Source organism: Camelus bactrianus, chromosome 4, assembly GCF_048773025.1.
Source record: "Camelus bactrianus isolate YW-2024 breed Bactrian camel chromosome 4, ASM4877302v1, whole genome shotgun sequence".
In the NCBI taxonomy this organism is placed as follows: domain Eukaryota; kingdom Metazoa; phylum Chordata; class Mammalia; order Artiodactyla; family Camelidae; genus Camelus; species Camelus bactrianus.
Window position 1 is genome coordinate 94591774 of NC_133542.1, and position 14919 is coordinate 94606692.

At 38.1% G+C, this 14919-nt stretch overlaps 1 long non-coding RNA gene across 1 annotated transcript in view; it reads left to right on the forward strand.

Annotated features, from left to right (window-relative positions):
- The window catches only part of LOC141577394 (uncharacterized), a 214855-nt gene extending 209257 nt beyond the window's left edge, over positions 1-5598 (forward strand). The window contains exon 3 of the long non-coding RNA XR_012506270.1: positions 5495-5598. This is a non-coding gene — a long non-coding RNA (uncharacterized LOC141577394). The remainder of the gene's footprint in view (positions 1-5494) is intronic.
- Positions 5599-14919: the final 9321 nt, after the last annotated feature.

The following is a 14919-nucleotide window of genomic DNA, read 5'->3' on the forward strand; positions in this document are numbered from 1 at the left end:
GTCCAAAATCAAGGTGTCAGCCAGGTGGCCCTCTCTCTGAAGTCTTTACAGAAGGATGCTTTCTTGCCTCTTGCAGCTTCTGGTGCTCCAAAGCTTTCCTTGGTTTGTAGCAGTGTACCTCCAGTCTCTGCCTTCCTCTTCACATGATGTTCTCCTAGTGCTTCTCTGTCTCCTGAGAGCCTTGTGAACCCTTGTGAGTTTTGTGTAGAGTCTCTGAGCATAGGATGTCTCAGATCATCAAACTAGTCGTGCATGTTCACTGGATATTCAACTCAAAAAATGGGAAATCTAGACCTAGCTTTCCTGATTTTCTCACCCCATTTCCTGATGAAGGATGTTTGTCTTTACTTACTAATAAAATAGTATTATAATTTTATTACAGTAGAATATTTATTAATCCACACATCTTTTTGCTCAACATACTTCCATTGATGCTGGCTATTCATACGAATAGTACTCTCTCTTTTTTTTTTTTGCATTTAACTAAACTGAATATTCATGCATGAAGGACAAATGCACATAGATAATACAAGAAAAGGTATTCATGTCACAAGAACTGAATATTTCTGTATCCTGTTTAAAGAAGGAAATGCACAAATTATTGACTTAACTGTACATCGAACTAGTACCCTAAGAGATTGAGGCTAACTTATGAACTTATATTTCTAGGAATAAATGAATGGTTAAATAGATGGATTGATGGATAGGTGAATGAATGGTTGGATAAATCACATATTTATAGATTTACTAAGTCATTGCCAATCATGTATTTATATTCTAAATAGCATGTTGGAGGCTCACATTTTAACAGATTTCTGCAGGTGGCATTAGCAGTCTTGTGCAAAGATTTTTATAAGAATTTTAAAGTGAGCTTCTAGTTTTGCTGTATCTAGTAAAAGTATACATGCTTAACCATATGTCATCTATAAAACATTTATTTTGAGGTCAATAGTGCCATAATTCTCATTTACTTTCTCTTACTACCTGTGTACTTCCTAAGGGTATACAAGGCTTATAGAAATATTCATAAAATGTATAAATTCTGGGAATGTAGTTATAATGCATTAATATGTCCAAGCACTCCTTGTACCGCCAGTGTGCTTTGGAGGATTTAGAACTCCTCCGGATAATTTGTTTTGCTAAAAATATATAGCTTAAAAATTCAGGCCACTAATGTATTGAACTTTTCATCATCACATTTTAAAAATAAATTCTCTACAGACATAGAGATTATGAAAATCTCAAAGTAGAGCCATTGAAATGCTTTCAAAAGTCATCAGAGTGTTTCTTCTTGCACATTCTTTACACTTATTTTGAATTGTGGATCAGAGTAACAGTCATTGAATAAAAATTGAATTCCCCTTGTGCACACAGGACCATTTCTTTCAGGGCTGGAGAACTTGAAGTTTCCACCCAAGGAACTTACTCTCTAATGGAATGTGCAGAGCTGGCCTGCAAAATCTAGGAGACGAGAAGGCAGTTCTGTGATCAGACCTACAGAAGTATTCTTCAAGGACTAAAATACAGGAATCTAAGGAGTCTCAGGGAGGCGATGGGGCTTTTACTGACTCTTGAAAGTGAGAAAGAATTAGGCAGGGTGAAAAATAAAAAGTAAATCTCAAAAGCAAAAATAAATAATGAGAACATGTTGATCTGTATAGGATTAGAGTAACACGGAGATCTATTTCATCAAAGGGAATGACGTGGTTTGGAAGTTAATGAGAAATAAAGTGGGGCGGCTTTATGGAGGGTTCTGAAGGTGAGACAAGATGTTTTCGGACAATTAGGATATACTGGCTTATTGAATGACCTGACTTTAGCTTATGTAATCTTCTAAGTATATATAATATATGAAAATTTTATATTATCATATCAATAGCACTGTGTTGATATTCAATATTAATTAATATTGATTTATCATTATATCAATATTAATATCAATATGATATAAAGAATATAATAAATAAAGACTTTTTTTAAAAAACACAAGCTTATAGGTACAGAGAACAGATTGATGGTTGCCGGAGGTGGGGGTTGGGAGCAAGAGAAATGAATGGACTCTTTTTGTTTTTTGAATTTTAAGTAATTAAAAAAAAATATATATATATATATATGAAACAGAACTTTATTTTCCTGTAACTATAAATTCAAACTTTACCAAAATTCTATTTCTCATCTATGGTTGAAATAATTTTAGACACGTTAATTTTTCCATTAGCTTTCTGTACTATTAACAGTCTTATTTTTGTGTGTATTATCATGGCCTCACCTTTGGGAATGCACTTTGGTGATTTGTGAAGGCATGTTAAGTGTGTGTGTGTGTGTGTGTGTGTGTTTGTGTTTGCACGTGTGTATGTACTGTTTTGAATGGTCCTTTTATGTCTGGATCATTGCTTAGTACACAGCATGTTCCTTAGTTCCTCCCAGCATGAAACGCTCTATGTGGGATGTTTCACGATGGCTCTTGGCTGGTTGATTGTATAACAGGGGAAGATGCCTGATCTCTTCCAGCGGAGACCTAGCACAGATCACTCTAACCATAGCCTGTAGCTCTTAGATGTTATTCCCAGGACCAATCTCTCTATCTTCTAAATTTCAAAAGATAAGCCAGACTCTTCTGTTGGTTCCATGATGTTACTCAATTTGCCTGGGAGTGGTTGTAGTAGACACCCTGCTCCATCAGTATTCTAGCTGAAAATTGGAGCTACAAAATTTCTGTGTATTTAAAATATGCAGATGACTTCTTAGATAGTCCCAGAATGGAGGTAAGATAACACTGCCATGACTGCCTTTCGTATAATCTGTGAAAACATTTTGCCTGTAATGTTGGGATATATACCAATATCTTTTTTTTTCAAATCGAGGATTCAGACAAAATTCTAGTCTTATGCATATTCTCTTTTAACTTAGAGTTACAACAGTAGGGAACAGTCACGGACGTTAGAGCATATTACAGGTAGAAAATTTGACTGGCCATGTTATATGTTATGAACTTGAAGAAAAAATAACATCTCTTAATCTGGAATAGTTCCGTGGTCTTTCTTGATATTTCATAATCTTTATCTTTCTGGCAAATGGTGTATGTTTGTAGTGTGAGCCTAACTTTGGAGTTGCCTCAGATCTCCCCATGTTTAGACTCTGCTCACCTGTTCTTGGTGGAGTGTCATAGAAACAGTGCTGTGTTCTGCTCAGCGCGTCATATCGGGAGGCACGTGATTGCTCTTATCACTTGTGACGTTCACTTTGCCGCCTGGTTGGGGATTTGATATTAGATTTCTCCATGGAAAAGTTCTTATTTTCACTTTTTAAATTAATAAGCACTGTGTGAGGATACACTTTGAATACAAACTAGTATCTTTTTCTTCATCCACCTTTTACTCGCTCAATTTACATTTGTTGATTTTTATGGTCTAAGTTATTATTGTGTTTTGTAACTTCATCATTTATTATATGTTGACCAGTTGGCACCCTTCTGTGAGCCATAGGCTTCCATTCTTCCCTATGTATTTATTCACTGACAAAGTTCAGCACATGAACTCTCTGTTGATTTGTTGGGATGGTCAGATTGTCACTGATCTGTCTAATGAGAGTAACTTCAAGCTGGCTCCTATGATTTTTTGACATCTCTCTATCAGTATTTGAGCACATTTTAAATTTCTGGCTCTCTGTATTACGTGTCCTTTTTATCCTTCCACTTCACCAGCCCCACAATCAGTCATTTGTCCATGGAGGCCTGTTTCTTTTAATAGTAAACATTATTTGGGAATTAAATCTGAGCACTAGGTGTGCTCCATGTCCCTGGGCATCACTGTTTTAAGCCTGTTCAGTGGAACTGACAGAAAATAAATGTATATACAGACTGGCTGATGTATTTGTGCCTGTGTGTATGTATTTCTCAGTCACTCTATCCATCCATCCATCTCTCCATCCATCCGTGTATTTATCCATCTGCCTATCCATGCAGTCTGTCTCTTCAGAATACATACAACCTGTATTTAAAGCAAACTCTTCTTAAAACTAACAATAGTACATATTAAGGACATAAAATTGATCCATTTAAATTAACAAATATTAGTGCAATTAGGTAAGAAATCCTTACAGTCTGTTCTCATTACTCATTGTGGTGATGTTCTAGAAAGTCACTGTGAACACTGAATGGGTGGATACTGACACGTTGCACCGTGGTGAGTTACCAGTTTAGGTTCCTAAAAGCTTCTGGTCACACCACGGTTATCAGCTGGTCAATACACATGTTTAACATATGTTTCTGTTTCAAGACACTTGTTTTTAATACTTTGTTGACCTCATTAACATTGACCTCACAGCCAGCAACTCTTACACTTGTATTTTCTCCATAAAGCATACACAGCCTTCTTGCACTTGAGAACGTTTTAGGAGTACACTTTGGGATCATTTGAAACAGAAAGATCACAAATAAAAGCACATTTTTTAAATGGCACTAAACAGACCATGAACAGGACACGTATTTATAGGCTAAGGCTGGAAACAAGAAGGAAGAGCACTGCATTATTAGATCTTACACAGAAACATGCATGAATGCACAACTCAGATTATCTGCCACTCTACGCATGTCTGTGAATGACTGAGAAAGCTCTATGTGTGTGAATTCACAAAAGAATTGTAGCATGTAAGAGAATTCTCAAATATGGAATCTGCAAATAATGTGCATCAACCATACAGTTATCCATTGTCCTGTGTGCTTTTCATTTGCCAGGTATAGTAATACTGTTCCAGAAAAGAAGCATAGGTAAAACAGAAGCAGTAACTTAGCAGGGCACGGAGGGCAAAAGAATGAGTGCTGTGACGGTTAGCTCTGTGTATCACCTTAGCTGGGCCATAGTGCCCAGAGGCTTGGTCAAACACCCATCTAGTTGTTGCTTCCAAAATGTGCGTGGACTTCATTTAAGAGTGGAAGGCTTTGGGGGAGGGCATAGCTCAGTGGCAGAGCCCGTGACTAGTATGCATGAGGTCCTGGGTTCAATCCCCAGCACCTCCATTAAAAAAGATAATAAATAAGTAAATCTAATTACCTCCCCTCCTCCAAAGAGTTGAAGTCTTTAAGAAAAAAAAAAACCTGAGGGACCTCCACACCCACCCCCCTCGAATAATTTCTGCCTCCAGACTGCCTTCAGATCAGAGCTGCACCTCAGGTCAGTTTTTTCCTGGGTCTCCAGCCTCCAGGCCTGCCCTGCACATTTCAGTCTTGCCAGTGAGCCAATTGCTTAAAATAAGTCTCTATGCGTAGGCACACGTACATCCTACTGGGCCAGCTTCTGTGGAGAGCTCGGACTAATACAGTAGCCGATGTCAATTATCATGTTATAACAACCTGTTTTATATGCAAAATATAGCAAGTGCTAACAAAGCAGTGGCTGTTGTCCTTGGTAAGCACTCACTTGGAATAGACAGACTAAGTTACAGGTAATTCCTGGGTTAAAAGAAGAAAACTTAAGAATTTGATCTTTAATTTCAGATCTGCAGACACATTGCACACTGTGGTGAAGCATACTTGCCCAGAATGAGCTTTGCTTGGGTACTCTGACTCCATAATTTTGCTCTGATGCCCACGTCCTCACTGTGAGTAACCAAAACCTTTGTGCACCAAGGATTCATGGTCTGTAAATTCTACGCTATCAATTACCTTTTATTGACTGTGCTTTCTTGGTGATGGGTTCCTAGAAGTTTATTTTCATTGAGGCCTGTGAGGCTCATTTTGTAAGGGAGGAGGAAATTATGACCTTTTGCTTAGAAAAAGCCAAGAAATGTAACATGGTTAATCGCACCCAATTCTGTGCTATGACTTGCTCAGCCCTGGTGTGACTGTGAGGCATTTCCTCTGAGCGGACGAAGGACGTGGATCAGTGACACCGATTTGTGTTGCTGCTGCTTTGTTGTGGAGGGTGGTCTATTTTCAATAATTTATAGTCCTCGAATTGATATCTTCATGTCTAAAGTCACCACCACTTACAAGGGAGCTCTGAAAAATCCATTGATCTACTTTACTGCCAAATGTGACTTCCTGTCTGATTTATAGCAGAGCAGTGGATTGTGAACGTTCACTTGTAAGTAGAGGTGATCACTTACATAAGCAGACTGCACCCTAGCTGTTAATCGTGATTGGCTTTGGAGTAGCAATGCTGGCATTTGAGCTCCTATCAATCGTGCTTTAGTAATCTGTTTGGGAGCAAGGAATGGCACCACCTGGCACAATGCATAGCTAACGGCATGCACCTAGTAAACGCCAGTTAAATATTAAAAAGAATTAACTTATTGCCAAATGGTAAACTGCACTATAGAACTTTGGATCTGAAAAGGATATAAGAAAGACTCGAGGAAATAATTGCAAATTTTGGCGTCTAAAATTTGATGCAAGTTAATGACTTGCATTGTATAAACTTACAGCTTCAGAAAAGATGTAATTTTGCAGAAAAGATATAACAAAAAAAATTCTCTAAGAATGTAAAAAAGTACAAAGTATTGAACCTGTCAAAATGGACAGAGAACTACCTGGGACCAGACATTAGGGGTTCTCAATTGAGCTTCATTAGGCAAGGTAACTGATTTGGGAAGCCAAATATGAGGTGAGTTTGGACAGATTTATGCAGCAAGAAGAATTAAAGAGCACACCCACAGAGAAAAATGAGTCATCATAAGAAATTTTTTTGATGTATTCAAAGGAAAATGTATACCATTCATTAAAAAAGAAGAAACCATGTTAGAGAAAGATTTTAATAAAAAAGTCTTAGAAGCTGGCTTTAACATTCTTCTTTTCTCAGACTTATGAAATAATGAAAGGGAAAATGTGAGGCTTAATTGAACAATGTGCCCATGAGTCTACAGGCAAAGACAAACTCACTTAGAGATTAGCTTGTGGTTTTGTTTCTTGTGAGCACTTGAAAGTCATCTCACTTCAGTCTAGTTTAGAGAACTCCAACCCGCCATGAGAAAATTGCTTTAAACCATATTCTTAATAAGCTAGACTGTGGTATCTCACTGCTTAAAACAGACTAATCTTAGAACTATCCCAGGGGGTGGGTGTTGGAAGCCCACATTTTCTCTACTTCAATATTTTCCTTTACAATTTTTATCAAAATGTTGGCTCCCCTAGTTTATCTGATTGGGAGAGATGGCCAAAGTCCAACACAAAAGAATAAACAAATTGTAATTGTGTCCCCCTTAAAGATGTGGGAGTCCTAACCTTTATTCCTGTGAATGTGACTTTATCAGAGATAAGATCTTTGCAGATGATCAAGTTCAGATAAGGTCATTAAGGGACCTCATAAAAATGGATATTAAGGGGTCATTTGGGCTCAGAGACAGACACCCATAGAGGAAGCGTGATGCAGTGATACAGAACGCCATCTACAAGCTGATGAACACCTGAGGCCATCAGAAGTGAGGGGAGACTCATGGAAAAGATTCCTTAGAAGGAGTCAACCTCAGTTTCAGAGTTCTAGTTCTCAGAGCTGTGAGATAGTAATTTCTGATGCTTAAATCACCTGGTTTGTGGCACTGTGTTATGTCAGTTCACACATGTCGATGTGCAGGTACAAATTGTTGTACAATAAAATATTTCTTATCAAATAGAAAAGGTTTAAAATTACATTTGCTGGGCTAACCTCAATTTCTGTCAACCTTCCATACGTATTAGCAAATGCTTATAAAAGACTGTCAAGAATTCTAGAGAAAATATTTTCCTATTTAGGAGAAAAACTGGAATATTCAGTTCAGTGCTATGTGGAAGTCTGGAGTCTATTTAAGTTTATGTAATCTGCTTATATTGTTTTATTTCTGAGCAAGTCTCCAGATAAAGACATTAAAAAAATAAAATAAAAGCATTATGCTAACATATCTTCATCTGTTGTTTGCACCGAATCCCTTCCTCAGCTTTTACATAATACAGCTCTGCATAGGAACCTCTGGTTTTCTCAGTTGTTATTTCAGGAACCATGGCCAGTTTGGCTTTGTATATAATGAGTCAAACTGTTTTTCATTATCTATTTATGACTCACATTCTTCCCCCCCGGCAAACTAGAAATATCTTTTACATTTCTATTTGTTCTTTCAAACTATTATTTAACATTTCATTTTTTTGCAATTAAAATGGTTCTTCATTTTTGAAGTATTGTTTTCCCCTTATCAAAAAAATGCCACCCATCATCCTTCTGCAGCCAAAGCTTTAATGAATGTATTTCTGAAAGTATGTGGTACTTCCACTTGGTTAGTTTCTGCTTTGAATTTTTACCTCCTTAAGTTTGCATTTCATTCCCTCTGGAGGTTTGCATGAAGCCACTGACAAGTGTTTTGTATTTTGTGATTCGGTGCTTGGCAGCGACCATAAGAGTAAAAGATAAGCAGGTGGAGTGGGCTGAGTAATGGTTCCCAAAGTTATCCAGATGTTTATCCTTGGAACTTGTGAATGTCACCCTATGTGACCAAAGCAACTTGGCAGATACCAGTAAGATACAGATTTTGCAGTGGGGCGATTATCCTAGATTAGGTAGGGGCCCCTAATGGGGTCACAGTGTCCTTATAAAGGAGACAGAGGCAGATCTGACTACACAGCAGAGGAGACAGTGATGTGACCATGCAGCTTCTGGCTCTGAGCCTGGAGCTGTGGACCACAGAATGCAAGGAGTACAGCTCCCAAAGCTGGAGAAGGCAAAGCTTAGATTCTACTCCAGAGCTTCAGAGGGAGCTTGGCCCTGCCGACACTTTGGTTTAGGCCTAGTTAGCTTTGTATTCATTTGAACCACCAACTTGCATGTTGTTTTAAACACCAAATTTGTGGTCATTTGTTACGCACCATAGGCAACTGAGAGAGCAAGGCTCCTCTTGGGAGGTGACCATTACTCCTATGAAGGAGATGGGGTCTCACTGAACAGCAGACCATTCATGTACATCTGCTCTGGGTGGATCTGAGTTAGGAAGACGGATGTGGAAGGAGCTGGGGCTGTGAGCTGAAAGGTAGGGATGAGGAAGGCAGAGCTGGGAGAGCAAGAATGGAATAGTGGGTGTATGACTGATGAGACCCTGTGATGGCAATCCCTCCCTTTCCTTCTGCACTCTGAATCTCCTGTGAAAACATTTTATTAGCTCCCAGGAGAGTTCTTTTTAAATCACAGGTTTAAGTGGCCCAGGGAGTATAAGTTTGATACTCAAGTGACAAAGTGCAACACAGAATAGAAGAGAAGCTTATTCTGTCCCCTTGGTCATGGAAATGAGCACAGTTTAAGTCCAATAAAAATCACAGTGAATAAAGTCCCCGTCTGTTATCATAAGACATCTGCACTTTTGGTTCTTCAGAAGACTGATCGTTGCTGCTCAGTCCTGGTTATGAGTGGGTTCCATCCATGGCAACGGTGAAGCCCTGCCTCTAAGTGGATTCCCAGCCTGAGCACCTTTGATGGGACCTGCAGCCAAAGAATCTTGAAAGTCTGTTCCTGATCTCAAATGTGTCAGATTTATAGACTGCAAATGATAAACCGATGAGATTTTTAAGGGAATGTGGAAGTCCTGTGTCACCAAGGCAGGATTAGAATACAGCACGAGGACTCAGTCTGAAGTACTTAACTCCTCTTTCCAAACTCACAACTAAGGCTTAGGGTCCGATGGACCTGGAATTGCTGTTGAGCGTCTCAAGGTCTCCTTTCAAGCTGCTTAGTGGGGAGGGAGGGGCACACTGTGTTTTTCAATCAACTCCATTCACTCCTCAGATAATTGTCCATGCTGGAAATACTTCTATGAAGTTAAAACAATAAACTTATTTGGCTCCCCAGAGATTCTGATGAAGTATGGCCAGGTTGAGTTTAAGGAGCATGTGGCTCATTAAGCAGGAATTTTTTGCTCACAGAGGGAGGTGATTTCAGAAAAATAGGATGCTTGGCAGCCATCCAACTTTGTTGTCTTTCCTGCCTTATCAAACCCTTCCCAGCTGAAGTCATCAGTACTGGTGCTGTGTATCTATGTGGTGGCTACTGTAAGCAATCAGGCAGTGAACACAGGGTGGATATATCTTTTCCAATTAATATTTTTCTTTTCTTCAGATAAATACCCATGAGTGGCATTGCTGGATCATGTGGTAGCTCTACTTTTAATTTTTTGAGGAACTTTCATACTGTTTTTCACAGTGGCTGCACCAACTTACATTCACACCAGCAGTGCATGAGGGTTCCCTTTCCTTCCCATCCTCAACCCATTTGTTATCTGTTGTCTTTTAGATGATAGCCATTCTGACAGGTGTGAGGTGATATCTCATTGTGAGTTTGATTTGAATTTCCCTGATACGTTGAACATCTTTTCATGTGCTTGTTGCTCTTCTGTATGTGTAGTTTAGAAAAAAGTTTGTTCAGATCCTCTGCCCATTTTTTAATCGGGGTGTTTGGTTTTTTTTGATGTTGAGTTGCATATGTTATTTGTATTTTGTATATTTACCCCTTGTTGGAAATATTGTTTGCAAATATCTTCTCTCATTCAGTAGGTGGCCTTTTCATCTTGTTGATAGTTGCTGTGCAAAACCGTGTTTGTTTGATGTAGTTTCATTTGTTTATTTTTGCTTTTGTTTCTCTTGCCAAGGAAAGATCTGAAACAAGAAGGGGCCTAAGAACGATGTCAGAGAGTACTGCCTCTTTTCTTCCAGAAGCTTTATGGTTTTGGATCTTAGAGTTAAGTCTTCAATCTATTTTGAATTTACTTCTGCCTATGGTGTGAGAAAGTAGCCCCGCTTGATTCCTTTGCATGTAACTGCCTAGTTTTCCCAACACCATCAATTGAAGAGGCTGTTTTTCCCCCCATTGTATATTCTTGCCTCCTTTCTTGTAGGTTAGTTGACCTTGAAAGTGTGGGCTTATTTCTAGGTTCTCTGTTCTGTTCCATTGATCTGTGTGTCTGTTTTTGGAATAACTCTAGCTGAGGAGGCAAGAGACCTGTACTTAGAAAACTATAAGAAGCTGATGAAGGAAACTGAAGATGGCACAAACAAATGGAAAGATATATCATGATCATGGATTGGAAGAATGAATATTGTTAAAATGTCCATACGACCCAAGGCAATCTACAGATTCAGTGCAATCGTTACCAAATTGCCAATGCATTTTTTTTTCACAGAACTAGAACAATTAATTCAGAGTGTGGGAAACATTTAAATGAGGTAAAATGAGGAAATAAAGCATCTGAATTATAGGTGTAGGAGGTATGGGCTCAAGAATAGCTCACCATTGTAGACAAAAAAAAACAGAACACGTGGAACAAGTATTGGGGTGCTCATTTTTTAATGATTGCTAACAATAGATTACATTTTATGCTAAGGGAACTGTTTAAAGAGAGAAGACTGCTTTAGGATGTAGGGGAGAGCAGGGACTATCAAAACAAGATGTGTTAAATTTTTTTTATTATGAAACATTTTACATGTAAAAAAGTACACAGAATGGTACAATAAATCCCCCTGTCTCTTTAACCTGGTTCCAAGTTTTCAACATCTGGCTAACCTCATTTCCTCTATACATCCCGTGCTTCCCCCTTCTCCTACTCTCAGCTGTTGTCTTTAAGAAAATACCAAAATCTTACCATTTTCCCTAAATACCCAAAGGAGTAAAATCTTGAGAAAGTAAGCAAAAAATGAGATTTAGAGCACACATAGGCTCTGTGCATGTGTAAGTGCCTGGTCAGAGTTTGAAACTGAACAGTGTTCATGGGGGAAGCTTAAAGATGATAGAACAATTTTGAAGCAGATACTTAGAGAATAAAGTAATCATAAGAGAAAAACTATACAACAGTCATTGAAAAGAACATTTCTATTACCTACATAAAAATAAAACTTTATCGTTATGAAAAATAAAAACAGAAAATACAAATAAAACTAGCTTTCATACATTCGGAATTGAAAATAGTGTGTGTGTGTGTGTGTGTGAATAGACATACGTCTATATTGTAAACATAGATAAGAAGAGAATTGATGATTGTGTTTTCTAGAATTTTCCCTGACTTCTCTGAGAGTTTAATTATGTCAATGCATTTCCATAAATTTCAATTAACCTCTGTCCTAATTACCTTCTTACACATCTTATAAGTTACATTGACTTTTGCCTGCCTTTCATAAAGATAATCACCCTTTTAAAAAACAACGATTAAGAAATGTTTTTAAAAAACATTTTTTAAAACATGAGGAATGACTCCTTGCCGAAGTAATGAGAATGATAGAGAAAGATATATATAGGATTCACTGAAATAAAATTTTAAATCAAATGTTGTGTTTGAAGAATATATATATAAGTAGACTTTGGTATATTCATGATATTTTATTGAGAGAATACACAAATGCTGATTCCTAAATCAGCTATTATTCTAGTTTTAATTTTGTCAGTGCCTGTACTAGGTCTGCAAAGGAATTAAAACTTGGATAACCAACCATTGACCCCTCAGTGAATCAATAAAATTTGTTTTATTTTCTGAGGGCCCTAAGATTTTGCTAAATTGCTCAATTATATATATTATATAATTACACAATTTTGTTAAATTATATACATTACAGATATTGCTAAATTATGTATGTGTGTATATATATATATATATAAAACCACTGATTGTGGTAATAATAACCATAGAGAAATTGAGCTAAGAATGAATCAGAAATATAAAGAGTTTTGAAATGAGAAACATGAAAAATAATTTCATCAAATCTGTGATCTGAAATAAGATTGAAGGAAAAGACACACACTGACACTTTGATTAAATAGCAGGTGGAAGTTAGATGGATGTCAATTTTTGAATGAAAACACTATAATAAAGACAAGGGAACTCCTGTAAGTTGGTGGGTCACATAGCGTACCTTGATGTACCACTTTGTATATTGCCTCAAATAACGTGTGTGGGTGTGTGTGTGTAAATTTTCAGGATAAGCAGAAAGAAAATCACAGTTGTATTTTTGAAAGTTCTGTATTACTTTATAAAGTGGGTAGTAAAGTCATTTCAAAGTTGTTTCTAAGTTGAATTTTCTAGAAGTCTTTGTAACAATAGTAAATTTCATTTTTCTACTCTGTGTATAGAATGAAAATCTTAAAATATTTCCAATTTATATAATGAGAATATTTAAATAATATTGGAAGGCAGTAAAATCGAGGGACACATGTAATTAGTTAAAACCACTCTGTGACAACACATGTCACATAATCTGTAAAGAGGTAAATTTGTCTCCAAATTTCCCATTTTTCCTTACCCCGCCTGGGACATGCAGACATACAGATTTTGCCCCTTTTTTCTCAAGGTATATTAAGAATAATAATGACTGTCATAAAGAATGTGTGTGAGAAGCCAGCAGGGAGGAAGCACATCCTCGTGATTAACAGCAATCAGACTTTGACAGGCCAAGGCTCAAGTGATGACTGGGTCACATTTCAGGTTTTGTTTCAGTCAGCCCAGAGTGGAGACTGAGAATCTACCTTTCCGGCAATCTTCTGTGGGCTGTTGATGGTGTTTTTGGAGAGACAACTATGTGAGTATCAAGAGAATCAGGTTAAATGGATTTGAGTTTTGTCTTTCAGTAACAGAGGAACAGCCCCTGTCAGATAAAACCTACCAGTGATAACATTTGTACACTTTGGACAAAATATTAAAACAAAAATTAGTACAAACAACTGAGGGCATCAAGGAGAAATTAAAAGTACGTAGACACAGGAGCAGGTGTATATGGGAAAGAAAGAAGTAAAAATTGGTGACTTGCCCACCTTTGGTGGGTTTTCCCATGAGGGTGAGCCCCAGTTAGGACTCTGCCTTAACCTGCGGAAAGCGGCAGTAGAGGTGGGTGTAAATAATACATCCCCAGTGTTCTAGGGTGAATGGTTACCTCAAAACTAGGTATTCATATCCTAATCCCTCAAAACTGTGACTGTCACCCTATATGAAAAAAATAAAAAGGGTCTTGGAAGATGTAATTAAGGATTTTGAGACTTGATCATCCCGTAAATCCAACACAAAAGTCCCTGTAAGGGGCATATACACCAGAGACACACAAACACACAGAGAAGAAGGGATGTGAAGGAGAAGCCAGAGATAAGTGGTGTTACCATCAGCCAAGGAGTTCTTGGGCGTATGGGGAGCCGCCAGAAGCTAGAAGAGCCAGGGACTGGGTCACCCCTCAGAGCCTCCTGGAAGGAGCGCAGCCCTGATCGCACACACCTTTCCCCATCTTGTCCTCTCCTGCTGCGATGTCCAGAGCTGTCTCCAGCCTTTCTCTGCTGATTTCTCAGTGAGCCACACTCATAATAGCAGCCCCAGCCTTCCCTAAGTTTGATGTTTCAAAGTCATTAGGAAGCAGTGTTCTGGCTAAGTTTTCCAACAAAACCACTGCTGCTGCTTGCTTTTCTCTGTTCGTCTGTTAGGTCGTCCAGTTGGTGGCAGCCTGAGGTTGGCTTCTGTGTATGGAGGAGAACGCGGAGGTTCACTGAGGCAGATGGTGCTACTGTGGTTACTCAAGAACCTTTACACTGAGAACGATTGCTGAATTCTTGATGAGTTCAGCACATTTTTCCTCCCTCACGAACTCACTTCTTTTGTGGTCTAATACAGCTGGGGAATTTATAACCAGATGACCCATTGCTGAGCTCCTCCTTGCCGTTCACTGCCTGTATAGACATGTTAAGTGTTTCAGTGTCCTTGGGATTCAGTTCCTTTATCTGTTAAAAAAAAAAGTGAAAAGAAGAGTATTTTTCTCCACAGCATTTCTGAGGATTTTATGATAAAAAAGTGTAAATTTTAGAATGGTATATGCCAATTTGCTAAATGGAATTATAGCGTAGTACATGCCGGTTATTCTAACATGGGCCAGAAAACACAGTAAGTGATCCTTCCCTTATCATTTTTATAGGCGCTTTCTAAGAGGTCTGTACTTATTTATTTAAAATG